Below are 17,219 nucleotides of genomic sequence, written 5' to 3'. Positions count from 1 at the left end.
AGCACTTAGAAAAGAAAAGTGCCTACTACATCACTTATGGGTCACAGAAGAAGAAGGGAAATTTTAAAATGCGTAGAGCTGAACAACAAAAATACTACATCCCAAAATACACAGAGTACAGTACAGCAGGACCAAGAGGGAGAGTTACAGCCTCAAATGCTTGTGATAGAAATAAACTCTGAAAATTAAGAAACTATGCTCAGAAAACATTTAGAAAGGAGTTAAGCTTTCAACTCAATAACCTAGAAAGAACACAAGAATAAACCCAAGGCTCAGAGAAAGAAATAATGACAATGAAAGTAGAAATTAATGGGATGGAAAACAAAGACGCCATGGAGACAATCCACAGAATCAAAAGCTGGCTCTTCTCTTCATGAACAGTAACAAAGCAGATAAACCTCTGCTGAGATGAATCAAGAAAAAAGGAAGGCAAAACAATTTTAGGAAGGAAAGGGGAACTCAACATCAGAGATAGTAGAGATTTAAAAATTAAGAAAATATTATGAGCTTTGTACTAAGAAATTAACAACTTTAATAAAATGGACACTGTGGAAAACAGCTCTAAGACGACACCGTGGTTCACACCCTCACGTGATCGCCTCCCCAAGGGTGGCTGTGCTTAGCGACTGGCTTCTAACAAGAGTAATGGAAGCTCACCTCCGAGGAGAGGACTTTCCTGCTAGCTCTCTCCTTCTCTTGCTGCGTGCTCGCTCTGATGAGCAAGCTGCCCCACTGGGGAGGCCCCAGAACAACAACTGGCAAGGAATCGAATCCTGACAACAACCTTGAGGGCACTTGGAAAGGGCGCCTTCCCCGGTGAGCCTTCAGATGAGACCGCAGCACAGGCAATGCGTCCATCACGGCCTGTGAGAGACCCTGAGGCTGAGGACCCAGGTTAGCTGTGCCAGGTTCCTGGACCACAGGAACAGTGAGACCATACGTGTTGTTCGTAGCAGTCAGTGTGGGCCTCACTTGTCACACAGCCACAGGGAATGGACGCAGATCACTCCCCAGGAAAATAACTGACCAAATCTTATTCAAAAAGGACTGGAAAACCTGGAATCTACAACTATTAAAGAAATGGAACCAGGACATAAAAATCAATCAACACGAAAGCCAGGCCCAGACTAAGAAATTACATAAGAAATGTGTAATCTCGATCTTACACAAGCATTTTATTCAACAGAAAGAGAGGCAACATTACCCAACTCAGATCATGAGACCAGCATTATCCAGACACCCACCCGGACGAGGACAGGAGAGCAAAGGACATGTGTAAGCCAAACTTGCTTCTGAACAGAGGTGCAAACAATTCTGGACAAAATATGCACAAACCAAACAGCAATGTAGCAAAAAATTGTATCTCCCAGCCAAGTTGGGGCATTTCCAGAAAAGCAAGAACATCTACTCACATACCTCAGCAAGTGAGCAGATAGAGGGAGAACATCTTACGTGATCAGCTCAACACACGCAAAAAAGTCTTTGATGAAACATATTTAGCAAAATATTCTTAGAAACAAGAGAACTTTCTTAATCTGAAAGGGGGCATCTATACGGAAATAAGCCCTCTCCTCTTTTGTAATTTCGTTGTTGTAAATGGGTAGCATAGTCTGAAGAGATATATTAATAACCCCGTCCTGTGGCACTGTCCCACCCTTTACCAGAAGTCACCGCTCATTTCTCGACTCTTCCTCCCGGTACGTCATCATCCCAACACAGGAAAACGTGAAAAGGTGCTCTGATCCCCTTCAGCCCTGCACTGTTCCCTAACGGTCCTCCCCACGAGCTCTCCTCGGGGGAAGAGGGCTGCCTCGGTTTGTAAGGTGCAGAGCGTTCAGGTCTGGGGGCATCTCCTGGTTTACCCAACCGGCCCCCGGAGACAGACCCTGGGGTTGTTGCCAGCGCTGAAGCGTATCGCCCTGCCTAGGTCGGCTCACACCTGCAAAGGCGTACCTGTAGCATGAGTCCCAGAAGTGCAGCTGCCAGACGGAAGGGCAGATGCCCTGGTGGCTAGGTCACCATGAGGAGCCCCCTCGCCCCCCCCAGCAGCTGCACCCTTCACTCCCTCCAGAGCCTCCTGGGCAGAGTGCATCCCACTCGGGGATGCTGGACCACCTGTTCTGAGGAATCAGAGCATCTCCATCCCATTTCCCTCTTGACTGTGGCCAACAGCACATTCGAGCTCCGACCACACTAACTGCCACCGCAGGGTCTGTCCGCGGTGACTCCCAGCCGCACGACCAGGCGACGGCCCTCCACTCTCCTCCTCTCTCCCGTGCTCTTCACTCTCACGTCAGCTGTATCCTTTGGACAGTGCTCCTCCTTCACAGCGACACCCACCCTCCCGGCCCCTCTGCCCTGAAGTCGACCCCTGCCCCGTCACCACTGCCGCTTCACTGGCTCACTGTTGCTTCTCAGGGTGCTGGCGCTCATCCCTCAGACGCTTTCTCTAGGAGGGCTCCCCCAGCACATTCCCTGAGCTCCGAGGGGCCCTTGAAGGGCAGTTTGGCAGGATACAGAGTCTGCAGCCAAGTGGTCTGCTGACACCCTCTCGCTGTGACATGTGTGGGTTGTCCTGTGGGGAGCTGCCGCCGTCTGCTGTTTTCTTCAGTGGGCAACCCTCTCTCAGATGCCCACCAGGTGTTTAGCTGGAACCTCCGACATTTGCTCGAGAGCCCTCTCTGCTGCCCCCTCTGGGTGGCACAGGGCCCTTCAGCACCCGGGCAGCTCTTCCACTCGAGTGAAACTTCCGGAAGCTGCAGTGTCAATACCACCAGCTGCATTGTTTCGGTTTCCCGATTACGCATAGCTGGTTACTGAGGACACATGTGTCGGATTCCTTTGTCGTCTGTGCCTATGATTTTCTCTTTAACTCTTTTTTCAAAACTTTTAAGCATAACACACACAGGAAAGTGCACACATCTTAAGTGTGCAGCTTGAACTTTCACAAACTAACGCGACACATGGATGAAGAATGCAAGTGCTCCCGGGGCCCCTGGACGCCCCTGCATGTGCCCCCTGCCCTGCGGGTGACCCCTCCTGACTTCTGGCAGCACAGCCTGGCTCTGCTGTTGTGCTCAGGCTCACGGAATCCAGGGCTTGTGCCCTTCGTGCCCCCGCAGGGCGTCCTGTAAGATCATACCTGCTGCCTGTGTGGCAGCCGGTTCATCCTCCTCCCCTCTGTGTGAACACGCACCACCTCCTCCTTCATTCCATTCGGAGATGGGCATTAGAGCACCTCCAGGGTTTGACCATCGTGCGGCGTGCTGCTGTGAGCGCTCTGCTCCCGTGTCCTGATGAGCGCGTCCTGGGCGAGCACCGAGAGGGGAGGGGCCTCTGTGCAGGCTTGGTGCGCAGTCTGCGAGGCGCTGTTCCCGCGCACACTCGCTCCACGCTCCGTTTGCTCTGCATCATCGCAACACTTGGAATGGGCACGCCTTTGACTCTCAGCCACCCTGCGGGCCAGGCCGGCATCTCACTGTGGCTGTATCTTGCATCTCTGTCCTGACTGATGAAGGGAAGTCTGTAGTCTCCTCATCACTTCCTTTTTCTTCCCACCTGCTCACCTCCTGTGACCCCCGGGAGGAGCCATGGGAAGGTTCGGAACTAAGCAGCCTCAGTGTCCGAACTGACACCAGAAGGACAAACGTCGGCAGCAGTTCCTAAAACCAGGAACAAGACAAGCACGCCCCATCTTGCTCCCATCTGACACCAACCTGAAGGCCTGGCCCAGGCAGGAAAACACTAAAGGAAGAAACAGAGCGTCCCCATCCCGGAGGATATGATGTCTGGGCAGAGAATCCCCAAATAAATTATAAGAAACAGATTGGCAAGGTGACAGGCTATAAAATCGATACCCAAAATCAACTGCATTTCTGTTCAACACCAGCAAGGAGTTAGAAACATTTTTTAAATCAAAAATAAATTTTAAAAACACCACTTATGAAGGCAACAAAAGTAATACGGATGCACAGGAATAAATTTAGCCGCAGAGGGTAAGACAGTGTGTGCAATCTCACAGAGCCTTACTGAAAGCTATTTAGGAAGAGCCACATGCCACGTTTTACAGCAGGAAGACTGAATATCATAAAGATGAAAAATTCCCCCCAATTGATCTACAGGGTCAATGCAATTTCAATCAAAATCCTGACAAAGTTTTGCATGAAACTTGACGAGCTGATTTTACCACTTACAGAGAAAAGCAAAGAGCCGGAGTAGCCAGGTGCTCTAGAGGCCCCGGGTGAAGGATGTCCAGACAGCAAGGCCGGTAGAGAGCTGAGCGATCACGATGCTACGGGGCTGAGGGGCTGCCCACGCAGACACACTGGCCAGTGGGACAGAGAACCATGCTCGATCTGGCCCACACCTGCCTTCTGCGGCCCACCCGCCTGCCTGGCCCTGGTCGGATCTGTGTTTACGAATTTCACATGTAGCTTTGTTTACCAAAAAAGAAACACTGAGACCTAATTTTCTAAATTGGGTCTAATCACTAAAATTTAAAGAAAAGAAGTGACAGGTACAAAGCAGTTGGGGAAGATGCCCTGCCAGCCTGGAGCTAGACCTGAACTGTGGGCTACCAACACGTTTTCTAACCAGTGTTTCCAGAACGTCAGTTGTAGTCATGCGCCCCTGAGTTAGAGAACAGACGGGCTGGCGCTGGCCTCCACCTGGAAGCCCTCGGGGTCCCCTTCATCCCTGACACCCTCTTCCGTCCACCTGCTCACTGCGGGGTACAGCGAAGGAGCTAACAGAGCGGCTCAAGGAGACCTGCAGGAACCATCAGAGCTCTTCTAACGCTAAACCCAAACTCCACCCGCGCCACATGACGATTAACAGCTGGGACTACTTTTACAGTGTCTTCTGTTTTTGTGGACTTCGCAGTCACTGGCCTGGTCTCTGGGGCAGTCACAGAGCTTTGTCACTCAGACCTGCCTCAAGAGGGAACCTGCCCCATGGTGAGACTCCAGGTGAAGTACCTCTGGCCCCCACCCCAGCACAGGGACAAGCCGAGACCACACTCCGACGGGCAGCTTGAGGGGGCACTCAGGCAGGGCCCAGTCTGAGGGACGCAGGGCCCCTGGGGGTGGGACGATCCTGGCCTGAGGACCCCAGGCTCTTCCTCCCCAGTCCTCCACCCTTCCCGTCCCCCCTCACAGAGGTCAGACCAGCATGGCGGTCCGAGGGCTCTCCCCACCTCCTCCCGCCCCCTCCCTTCAGCCTCCACATAAACCTCTTGGCACTTTTCATCTTGGCACCTGCTTCCCATATAACCCAAACTGATGTGTCTTCATTTACCAGGTTGACTTCTGTCACATTTTGGCAAAAATCGCTATGATTAAACCATATCTCACAAGGTACACCAACGGATCAATTTCTCTCTGAACATAAGTAAACATTATGTGTATCTTTCTAATAGAAGACACATTCCTTCATTCAATCACTCCAGTTAGACCGGGACAAGAGTCTAAGTCAGAAATCAATCTATGGAAAGCTTAACCCAATCATCACACATTCTGTATATTGAATCAACAGCTCTTCATTTTCCTCCTACCAAGTATATAAAGAAAAGCTGAGCACAAATGAATTTGCAGAAACAGAATTTCTTTTCCTCCCGATTCCACACTGTATCTAGCACACATCTATCATTTCAGGTGGGATTTCTCATTCCCCGGTCCACTGAGTGTAAGCTTCCACAAGTGAAAAGTTTTAAAATGAATACTTCCGTGAAGCCGGTCACTTCGTTTGTATTTTAAAAGGGTAGATTTTCATATCCTGGGTTTTCAGAGCCTCAAGGTGGTTTGGACTCAAGCAGACCTTTGTCAACCGCTTGCTAGCTGAGCAACCCCGGCCAAGCTCCCTGACCTCCACTTCTCCTTCTGTGTAATGGGCAACACCACTGTCCTTACAGGGTCGTTTTGAGAATTAACAAAATAAGCACATAAAACGTCTCACAGAGGCACAGTAATTGTAGCTGTTATTATAAAATAATGAGCGAAGCCTAAGTTACGAAGCAGGGGACACATTTAACGTCGGCATATACATATAAAGTTTCCAGGTCAGCACACGACAGGGTGAAGAGAAAAAGACCACCTCGGGAGCTCCAGACTTTAGCTCCCCCACATGGTTTGCGACCACCTGGGAACACCATCACCAGGGAGCGAGAGATCCGGGGAAAGGTACTTCCTCCCAGCAGCTTGTTACCACCAATCGTGGTAAAAGTCACTGATTCTGATCTTTATTACCGACTTCACCCCACCCACTTTCAGAACGGAATGGAGACGGTCCACATCAATGATGCATGGCCTCCCCAAGTCGCCTGGGGACAGGCCTCTCGGCTGCTGGCATGCTGCCCCCGCCCTGAGCGCCCGGCTTTAGCTTCTACCCTAGGTGATACAAAGTGCTCCGGCCAGGTGGAGGAATCCTGCCCGTCACGTGTGGAAGGACATGTGTTTCTTCAATTTGCTAACACTAACATCTAAAACGGAACCTATCTGAGCCCTTCCAGCTATGCTCGGGAGAAGGCGGGGCCCATGAGACCACAGCAGCCGGGCCAGCTCGGCCTCAGCCCTGCAGGGAGGACCTGGGCCAACTTTCCCATCCACTCTGCTCCTCCACCTCCACAGCGAGACACACAGAGGCCGTCCCAAGATTACTGCTGCTTCAGCCACTCGCACTTTGCTCGGCAGGGAGAATCAATACACGGCCGGGGCTAGGGAGGCACACTGAAAGGAGTTGTTTTATTTTGGAAGTTAGAAAGAGTTTGTCCACCCAAGTGATCTGGTCTTCCCCTTTTCACCCTGCTCCCCTGGTCCCACGACGGAGGGCTAGCTCCTGACGCGTGGGAGAGCCGTCTGTGAAAACTGAGTGATGCAGTTACCTGCTGAAGGCTAGCTCACAAGTCAGCATGCCCAGAACTTAAACTGAGGCCCATGGACTCCCATCTTCTCGGACCCATCAGTCTGCTAAAAGTCCGTACATTTTTAGCTCTGGTCAAATCAGAAGTAGGAGGGAAATGTTGAAATCCTCATAAACAGGGAAAATGAAAAACAGAAGTGGTGTTTGAGAAGAGCCATATTTACTGGGGTTTTGGGGGAAGAGGGTCTGGTTAACTTGTCCAGTCCCATTTTACCCTGACGCGCATACCTTCCACTGACCCTCAGCCGCACCGAACCTGGGAGATGGGGGGGAGGCTGACCGTGTGGATAGGGCCCACACTGTTAGCGCTCCGCCCCTTGTCACCATCAAATCCACCTCAGGCAAAAGCAGTGGCTTCCTCCTCCGTCCTTTTCTTACCTTTCTGGCCTTGTCAAAAACTAACATGTTACTGTAACAAGAAGCGGCTGATGGATTTCTATAGAGCTAAGCATTGGATGCGACTGGCCGTGTCGGCCTGTTTCCTTTTTCACGACTTGGAGAACTGAGCTCTTGCGTTGCTCCATCTTTTCACTGAGAAATTTACATTACCGTAAGGTTGGCCTGAAGCTGGTAAAAGAATTTCTCAGAAATCTCATGAATTTTACTTGTGATTAACCAAAGAACGCCTGAGGTTTTAAATGAGTTGTTTCAAGTTGTCAAGTGAAATGACTACGACTCAATCTGTCGTTCCTGAAACCGCTTCATAATAACCGTGTGTGCAGGCCCAGGGAGCATCTGGGCAACCTGCTAGAACCCACACTCGGGCGGGTGAAGCGTCAGTCCTGAATCTTCCTTCACCGTCCTACGACACCACTTCAACCCTGCTCTCGCACATTCTTGAGGACGCAGACCTCCTGGCAGAGATGCCCAGGGAGGGCCCCTCACAGGCGGGGTGAGCAGCAGACTCCGGCCGCTGCGGCCACTCTGCAGGCACGTCAAGTTTGGTTCAAAACAATAAGGCACCTACGCCTTCCAAGTTATGTCAATGACAGGTAACTTCTTTTTTCAACAATGTAATTAAGAAGTTTCCTAAGAGGGCCCAAGAAATGGATACAGAAGTGAGTTGTAACAGTGGCTAACTGGTGGCTAATTCTGAAACCTCCTGGGGGAGAGGGGTGTAGTCAAGATCATGGGGAGGGGCGGGGAGTGAGGAAATGATCAAATTAGAGAATGTTCAGAATCTGACTGAGACCCCTTATGAAGCATTTAAACAGAGAAAATGTTGATTAGCAATCCCTAAATGAGTACAATCAGCCTGCAGAGCTGTAATTAAAACACATAGGGGAGCTTCCGGTTTAGTCCCAGCACTGCTGGGCCCCACCAGCACCAGCACACCAGTCATCACCAGCTGCCAACACACCAATCAGGAATTTGGGCTCTGCGGTGATTTTGATTTTTAATATAGGTGGCCGCTTCTCCTTCCAGTCTGTCTCAAGGCCAACAGCCCTCATTTCTCCTCCTCAGAAGATCATATTTCCTACAAAAAGGAACCCAACAGCTCAAGGATTCTCTTAGACAGGACTTCTAACATTGTGCTTAAAAAACAAAAAAGTCTAGGAAGCCATTTGTAAAAGCATTTTGCCTATTCCACTGAACTTCTCTCAAAGTTAAAAAAAAAAAAAAAAACCCACAACACTGCACGATTTTTTCAAGGTAGCTTCAACTGCTAACAGTCCTCCTTTCCTGAGACCCCGGGGATCAGACCATCGGGCGTCCCCTGGGCGGCCCTGGGGTGGCGATGGTTCTCCTCCCAAACGGCTCATGGATCACTGACCGACCCCATCACCTGACTGGAACGGTGGAAATTCACAGCCGGCCTTTGGTCCCCACGCCAAAGTCAAAGCCCGGAGCTGGGCACACAGCGGCCCGGCAGTCGCACCTGCATGCAGCCCTCCCTCCCTCCGGGTCAGGGGCAAAAAGTGAAACTAAGCCGCGGCCGCCGCTGCCGGGTCGGGGTCGCCGCGCGGGCCCGGGTCCCCAGCGCCCCCGAAGCCGCGCGGGGGGCGCACCGCGCCCGCGGTGGAGCAGCGGCGCCCGGGCAGAGTCCGCGGGGAGCGGGAAGGGGTGTCGCGCCCTCCCTCGGCCCCGCCGCCGGTCCCTCCCGAGACGTCCCCCGCCCGCCGCCCCGGGCCCAGCGCGCCGGGCTGCAGCGGGCCGGGAAGTGGCCTGGGCCCCGGCCGGACAAGGCCCCGTGGAGGCCGGGGGGGACCGGGCCCGCGGCCCCCAGCGCCGGGCTCCCGCAGGCCCCGCGCCCGGCGGAGCGCAGCCGGCCCACTGCGGCCCGGGACCCGGGGCCGACCTCGGGGGGCCGCGCCGCTCACCTGCACCGCCGCCACCTGCTCGTCCCCGCGCGCGGGGCGCCGGCGTCGCCTCCGGGCCGCTCCGGCCGCTGCGCTCCGGCCCTGGGCGCCCGGCCCTGCGTCGGGCCTCAGCGAGTGCGGCGCCCGCCGCCCCCGGCCCCCATCCCGCCCCGCCCGCCCGCCGCCCGCCGCCCGCCGCCCTCGGCCGCGCCGCCCCGCCACTTCCTGTGCGCGGCGATCCCACAGTTCCGCCGGCGCGCGGGGCGGGGGACACGCGGGGGGGACTGGGGGACACGTGGGGGGACACGCGGGGGGACAGGGGGACACGTGGGGGGACGTGCGGGGGGGACAGGGGGACACGTGCGGGACGCGCGGGGGGGACAGGGGGACGTGAGGGGGACTCGCGGGGGGACGGGGGACACGTGGGGGGACACGCGGGGGAGACAAGGGGACACGCGAGGGATGAGGACACGTAGGGGGACGGGGGCATGGAGGGGGACGCGCAGGGCGGATGGGGGACACATGAGGGAACACGCAGGGGTGCCCGGGGGACACGCGGGGGGCCAGAGGAACACGCGCGGGGGACTCAGGAGGGACACGCGAGGTTGATGGGGGACACGCGGGAGAGACAGGTGGAGGAGGGCCTGGGCGGGGCGCTGGCAGGGTGGGGACGGGGCCAGGTTGGTAACGGACGAGGCAGGGATCAGGGCGGGCGGGGCACACTGGGTGCGACCCGAGAGGTCAGGCGAGGAGCGGTGTGGGCGGCGCAGGGAGGGGACTGGGGGTCGGGCAGGGGTGCCATGGTAGGGGCAGACCGAGGGGGAGACAGCGCCGTGGGCCGTGCGCACCCGCCTAGGCTCCCCGCATCTCCCCAGGAGTCCCCCCTGCGGGCACTGGGGGTGTATCCGAGCATGAGCTCCCCCCACCCCGAATCTGGGTCGTGGGTCGTCGTCCAGGGCTCACCGTGGGGGTGGGGTCGTAGTAGGGACCATGCTCGGAGCCGGGTGCTCCGCGCCAGGATCGCTTTTCAGACCCACGCGTGGCGCCGTTTGACTTATTTATAGCTGGCGCCAGGCTGGCAACATTGTAACAGTGTTTGATATGGAGGAAGCTTCCCCGCACCGGGGTGGCGGGGGCTGGGAGTAATGTGGGGATTCACCCTAACCTGGCCTCTGCGGCGGCACCCCTACACCCGCGATCACTGACCACTGTCCCCTTCTGGCCCAAGAGAGTCACCCCAGCGGCCAGACAGGGCCACCTGTGTCCCCCACGGGCCACCTGCGGGGGGTTGAGTCTGGAACCAGCCCGAGAGTGCGCCAGGCAGGACTGTCCTGCTCCGGGTCCACTCTGCTTTCTCTCCCTGATACCTCGTGTGACCTGACACTGCTCGGGTCCTCCGGCAAAGCTGGACCTCCTGAGTTGGAGAAGTTTCATTTGAAAACTGTTTAAAATCCTAGGTGCCCTTATTGTCTGCTGTGCCTTATCTTAAGCCTCCTCGAATTATTTCGGAAAACACCTAGACTAGAATAGAATAAAATAAACATATGTGCACCTGCTCTGCTCCCAATTCCCTTACCTTTGAAAAAGGAGTCGCAGTTTGCAACGCTGGTCGAAAGTTACTATTTGTAAGACCTTCGACCCTGTGTGGCTTCTTCCAGCCATCCAGCCCACAGGCACCCGCAGATGTGTACACGAGGGTGTTCTTGCAGCAGATAAGTACAAAAAACCTGACAACAACCAAAAGAGACTGGCTTAATAAACTCCAGAATATTCCTTTAATAATGTTTTTAATTTAAAACATTAAGAAAATTTAATGTGGTAATTCCATATATGCTAATATTACACAATCTCCAAGGTCTGTTAAGTTAAAAAATGCACAGGCGATGCAGTGTGTATACAATGACCCCTTTCCTGTATTAAAAAGGAATATATGCATATACACATCCAGTAGACTTCCAAAAGTATCAACATGACACTGTTATTGGCTGGAGAGGAGTAACTTTTTATTGAGTGCCAGGTGGTAATGTCTAAATTTATCAAAGGCACACACTTCATAACTACTTGTTAAAAACAAGGTAAAATGGACCTCATCATTTAGACATTGGATGGCTCCTCATAGCTACTTTGAATTTTTAGATTAGCTCGAAGTATTGCGTTTGTCTCGACAGCATAAAGCATCATCAATATGATCTAACCTATATTCAGTTAGAATCTGTGACCCTTCAGACCTGAGCTGAGCAGGAATTTGCCTCTGGAAAAGCTCGGCTGAGCATAGGAGCAGAGTAACGTGTAAATGGGACGGGAAGTCAGCCGACCAGCCCTAACCCGCTGACGGGGCCCGTGTAGCCCAGACGCTCAGATTAATGGGACGTGGTCATCGCCAGGACGAACCTCGAGCTTAGTGTATGTGCGCGTCATTTCACCTGCTTATCAAAACCAGGCCAGGCGGTAGAGATGACTGGCACCCCGGTCTGCATTTGCAGAAACTGAGGCACAAGAAAGCTCCATACATTTTCCACCAGTCTACAGGCAGTGGCAGAGCCAGCAGCGCGGCTCCAGGACTTGGCCACTGTGCTGTAGCTTTTCTCGTGGCCCCAGGAAGGATGTTTACTTGTTAGGACAGAAACTCGGGTCCCCAGGCTCTTAAATTAAAATGAGGAAAGGAAAATTCCTACCCAGACTGTCATTTGGCCCAATTTGCAGAGAGAGGGGGTTTCTGCAATGAATGAAAAGAAGGAAAGTGGTATTTGAGTACCTACCATGAGCGTGAGCGAGGTCCTGGGAGAGGGACCCCCCCCCCAGTTCATTATTTTTTCTAGTTCTCAGAAGGAACTTGCTGGCATTGCATTTCACAGGTAAGTAACCTGGAGCCCGAGAGCTGATCCCAAGGCCAAATGACAGACAGCTGCCCACTTCCAAGCCCATAGGGGGGTCTTCCAGTTCAGAGGCGCTCTCATTGGAGAACTTTCCCGGGGAGGCCCAGGCGCAGGGAGTGAAGGTGTGGGCTCTGGGTGGGTCCGGAGGGAGGACGGCCTGGTGGGCAGACGGCCCAGGGAAGGCTTCCCGGGGCAGCTGGACACGGCCATCAAGCTGTTGCCACAGCCCAGGGAACTGAGACCCAAGGCGCAGAGCCGGCCTGTGACCTTGGACAAGGTCATTACCCCTTCAGGTCTTAGTTCCTTTTCTGTGAAACAAGCAGTTTCCCACTCCGGACTTCACTGATCCCCAAGAGCGTGTCAAGAGAGTCATGGCCGTGGGGGCGACTTCAGGCATTTTTAACAGACTAAGGCACATTTCGATGTAAAAATTGACCAAAACTAAAAATAAGAATTTTGCTGGAAATTTGTAACCCTAGCAGGTTAACACCAATCTGAAATGGACAAATGTTATATGTTTTTGATTAACACATAATAGGAAAACAGTAATGACAAATGCAATTTTTTCAGAAGACAAACTATTTTAAACACAGGCTTCTACAAGGGCAAAAACCACAAAAGGGATTTTCTGCGGCAGAGAGACTGGAAGCCCCGGGACACACCAAGACCCCACCCTCCAGTGGCTGTTGAGAAACCATGTTTAGTCTGGAGGGGCCGAGTCAGACGGGATTGTTGACATCCCTCAGACATCCAAGGGGCAGCTGAGAATACAGGAGTGGCGTGCAGGGGGCACTGGAGAGAAACCTGGCCTGCTCAGCCTGGAGGTCAACGTCAAGGTCACAAGAGCAGGTGAAGCCAGTGCCCAGCCGAGGATAGGCCTCGGGCATGTGTCCAGCACACAGGGAAGCCGTGAGTGCAGGGGTGAAGTCCTGGGTTTGAATCCGGGCTCTACCTCGCATTAACTCTGAGAGCTGGTGCCCCACTCTGCCAAGTGATGATAATAGTGACTTCCACATACGGTTGCCATGTTGCGGGCACTGAGGACCTGGGACCTGAGCTCAGGGCCTGCTCCCACGAGAGCTGCCTAGCTGTTGGCTGCAGACTGTCATCCATGTCCTTTAATGAGTCCCATGGTAGCTTCAGGGGGTGGTAGAGATGGAGGGCAGCTGGGTCAGAGGGTAGCCCGAGGAGCAGAGACAGAGAGACCAGAACCGGGCTGTGGGGCACAGCCCGAGGACCCCTCCCCAGGCAGCCCCAGCAAGTCCTAGAGGGCAGGGTACCAGGGCCGGTCTGCCCCTGACCCGATGCCCCTGACAGGCAATCTTTGCTCTGAGCCTCGTCAGTTGCATCGAGGCCTGAGGCCCCAGTCCTCAGGTCTGCCCAGTCCTGCCCCCCTTTATCTTTCACAGGCGTTACAACACCCCCCGGAGCCCCTTGCCCACTAAGCTCCCTCCTTGCCCGTTGTGCCTGGAGGCCCCGCCCAACACAGGAGCCTGCAAAAGAGACCTCGCTCCCCCTTCACTTCGAAATGCCTTGACCAGGGCACTCCCAGGGCCGCACCCCACTCTGCAGGCGGAGGTGGGCCTTCTGTGCCCGTGCGTGTTCTTCTCGCCTGAAGGCCCACGGGTCTCGAAATCAGTAAAGTGGTTGAGGCTCCTCGTAAAGGTGGAGCCGGTACCCTGGGCAGGCTTCTGTCCACGGGGTTGGTGCACAGGAAATACACAGTAAACATGACCTCTCAAAGGAAGGTCTCCCCCCCCACCTCCACCCCCCACCCGGACACATACGTGCTCAAGCAAAAACTTCAGTTTTTTTCTTTGCACCAAATTGCTTTTCAAATTATTCTCTGAAGTTAAAAAAAAAAAAAAGTACATGCAGTTTCTGAAAATTCACCTGTTCGGATCTAGTATGTCCGATGCATGTGGGAGAATTCCAACCCATCTCACAGACCCACCGTGTCTCCTGATTCCTAAGAGGAAAATGTCTCCGGGAGGACCAGGTGGATTCACACGGGAAAGCCGGGCTAGACTTTTCTCCGAAATTCTGCCCCCGGTCTGTCGTCTGCAAGGCCACCTCCCACAGGACCTCCGTGCTCCTAAGGGGCGCCCTCCCAGCCTCTCCCATCGCCACCCTTCAGTGTCCTCCGAGCGCTTGTCACCATCTGAGTTCCTGCTTGCTTCCTGTTCCTTGTCTTCCACGGGCGACCCAGCAGGGCCCTAGAACAGAGGCTCCCTGGGAACAGCACCCCACTGGCCATAGCCGCCGCCCCAGCCCCTGGGCAGCGCCTGGCTTCTGTGAGGCTCCCGCCACCATCTATGTGAAAGGACGCAAACGCGCTTTCGCAGGTGGAAGGCTGTGCAGCAAATGCATCCTGGAGACCTCTGGCCAGCGGGTCTGTGGGGACGAGCATGCTCTGAACTTCACATCTTGCATTAGTTTGTCAGGGATGCAGGAACGTGTCACCGACTGGGCAGCTTAAACGACAGAAACTGCCTGCCTCACAACTCTGTAAACAGAGGTCTGAGATCCAGGTGTCTCAGGGCTGGTTCCTCTGAGGCCTCTCTCCTTGGCGTGTGGATGCCGGCTTCTCCCTGTGTCCGCGCGTGGCCGTCCCTCTGTGCGTGTGTCCTGATCTCCTCTTCTCATAGGGACACCAGTCGTGGTGATGAGGGTGCATCCTAATGACCTCATTTAACCTCAATCACCTCTTTAAAGACCCCATCTCCAAATATAGTCAACTTCTAACACATGTGGAATACAGGACCTCAACATATGAATTTGGTGGTGGCATAGCCCCCCAAACACTCAGCCCATAACATGTGGATTCTCTCTCTCTCTTTTTATTATTTTTTGCAATACACACGTCTTACTTATGTAACACTGAAAGGCATTTTAAAGTAACCTGTGTCTTCTAAACGTAAGGATGACGGGGGGGAAGCAGAGCTGTACCCTGAGGAGCTGCCGTCTGAGAAAGCAGAAGCGCCCACAGGGGAAATGGGAGGCTCATTAGCGGGTCAATTAGCAAGTTCCTTCTTTCCCACCCACCCGTCCACTGCTGCTGGGCCTCGCATCTTTTTCGAACAGGATTTCAAGGGACTTTGGAGTCTGGTGGGAAAGAGAAGACAAGAACAGGAGTAATGACAATTTGAGGACAAGAGCAAACCTCGGACACTGTCCCGGGGTCACCTTCAACAGGCAGAGTCCCGGCCCCCTGCCGACCGGAGACTCAGAATCAGGGCCAAGAATTCCGATGTAATAATAATGACGACAACAACAGTGAAGGCGGCAAGGACAGCCAACGCCTGCTAAGCGACCTCATGTGCAGCACCAGCCTCGGTGCTTTTTACGTAATTTCCCGACATCACTGTGAGGTCCGGACTGTTGTGCTCCCTGTTTTCAGGTGAGGAAACTGAGGCACAAAGAGACTGAGCAACTTGCCCAAGGTCACACAGTGGGCGGCGTCAAAACCCGTCCCTTTGGCTGGAGAGCTTGTTGGCTCAACTCCTTGGGAACAGCTGGAATAAAAGTAGAGGAGGCAGCACCTCCACCCCGGGTGGAAAACCCTCCCAGGTCAGAGCTGCCAGCCACTTGCCAAGCACAGAGAGCCTGGACAGAGAGCGTCTGAGAGGGAAGGGATGGGGAGGCGGGGGAGGCCCTGGCATGGAGGTCAGCCTGGAGGTCGGCCTGGACCATCTTGACGCCCCTCTCAGCCTTAAGGCTCCAGAGAAAGCTGGATTCTGGTCCTCAAGCAGGATGCCTGCTGGGGAAGAGGTGCCGACCCGTCTCCCATCCCTCCCCGAGATGCGCAGCCCATACCGCAGTGGCCACATCCCTGCCGGCATTCCCAGCTTCACAGCTTGTGACCTTGGCATGTTTGACTCCTGGAGGGACACGGGAATCAGAATTCCTGGTGCAGAGTTGTTGTGAGGGTGAAATGGAAAGTACCCACCACTGTCGCTGCCAGGAGACCTTATGAGCGCCAGCTACCCCACCCCTACCCCCGTCCTTCAGGCCCCCTCTGCTCTGGCTGTGGCTCTTGGCCTTGAAGCTCCCAGCAGGTCTGGAAAGAAAGTCCAGCTGTGCGTCTGCAGAGGGAGTGGGGGGTGTCCAGCAGGTCCCAGGCATGTGTGATGTCACCGTGAGCACCACCCAGCGGTGGGCTTTGACAGTCATTACTCAAGACAGCAAGGCTGGTGTTCATGGAGCGCCTATGAAGCACCTGCTCCCACACAGGCTGGAGCCCCATTCCAAGTGCCAGGCCAGTCGGGGGCATCCTGATGACCTGCCTTGCTGGGCCTGTTCCCCAGGACACTGGATCAGGGTCCATGCCTCCAGCCACTGCCCCTCCCAGGGCCCCCAGTACCCCATCCCCATCAGGCGTCTTTGCTGTGCAAAGCCACACAGTGAGGGCCACTCCGCACCACATTTCCTCAGTGGTGGCCTTGAGGCATCTGGCGCCCCCCCCCCCCCCCCGAGGGGAGCTGGCTCCATGGCCCCGCTTGGCCCTGCCATTGCCCAGCTGCGGCCAATGGCACCAATAGTCCCAATACCATTCAGCTCCCCCCGTCATGGGGGGCACCATCCTCCACTCCTTGAACCTGGGCTGCTCTTGCGATTCTCTTGGGCCAATGGGATGACAGCAAAGGCAGCACCAGATGTGGCTCCAAAGAACGCCCCTGAACTCTATGCTTAAAAGTGGTTAAAATGGTAACGTGCTTATGTTGTGTGTACTTTACCACAACTTAAAATAAGTGAATGAATTTTTTTAAAAAAAGAAGTGGCTTTAAAAGGACCTGCTCTTGGCGACCATGTCATCCACCACATGAAGGGCTAGCCTGCTGGATGGTGACAGGCAGACAGCTCAGTCACCCTGTCACCCCAGCTGACTGTCTGCCCACCACGTCATGACGGTGAGGCCACTGACCACCAGCTGACTTCAGATGCTGGCGAACCCAGCCAAACCAGCAGAAGAACTGGCCCACTGAGCCCAGCCTGATGGCCAACCCACAGAATCATGGCTAAATAAACCGTTATTTTAAGCCACTCAGTTTTGTGCTGGTTTGTTACACGGCCGTAGATAACTGAGACACCAGCTAATTTCCCTCCGTCTGCCAGCTCACGCTGAGAG

The 17,219-nt window shown here is 54.5% G+C and overlaps 1 protein-coding gene across 1 annotated transcript in view; it reads right to left on the bottom strand.

Annotated features, from left to right (window-relative positions):
- The window catches only part of AGPAT3 (1-acylglycerol-3-phosphate O-acyltransferase 3), a 97,731-nt gene extending 88,336 nt beyond the window's left edge, over positions 1-9,395 (bottom strand). The window contains exon 1 of the mRNA XM_044750646.2: positions 9,237-9,395. The gene's annotated coding sequence lies outside the window, so the exon portion shown is untranslated. The remainder of the gene's footprint in view (positions 1-9,236) is intronic.
- Positions 9,396-17,219: the final 7,824 nt, after the last annotated feature.

Source organism: Equus asinus, chromosome 18 (genome assembly GCF_041296235.1).
Source record: "Equus asinus isolate D_3611 breed Donkey chromosome 18, EquAss-T2T_v2, whole genome shotgun sequence".
Classification (NCBI taxonomy): Eukaryota; Metazoa; Chordata; class Mammalia; order Perissodactyla; family Equidae; genus Equus; species Equus asinus.
The sequence above is the reverse complement of the archived record's forward strand: the minus strand, read 5'-3'. Positions and strand labels throughout refer to the sequence as shown.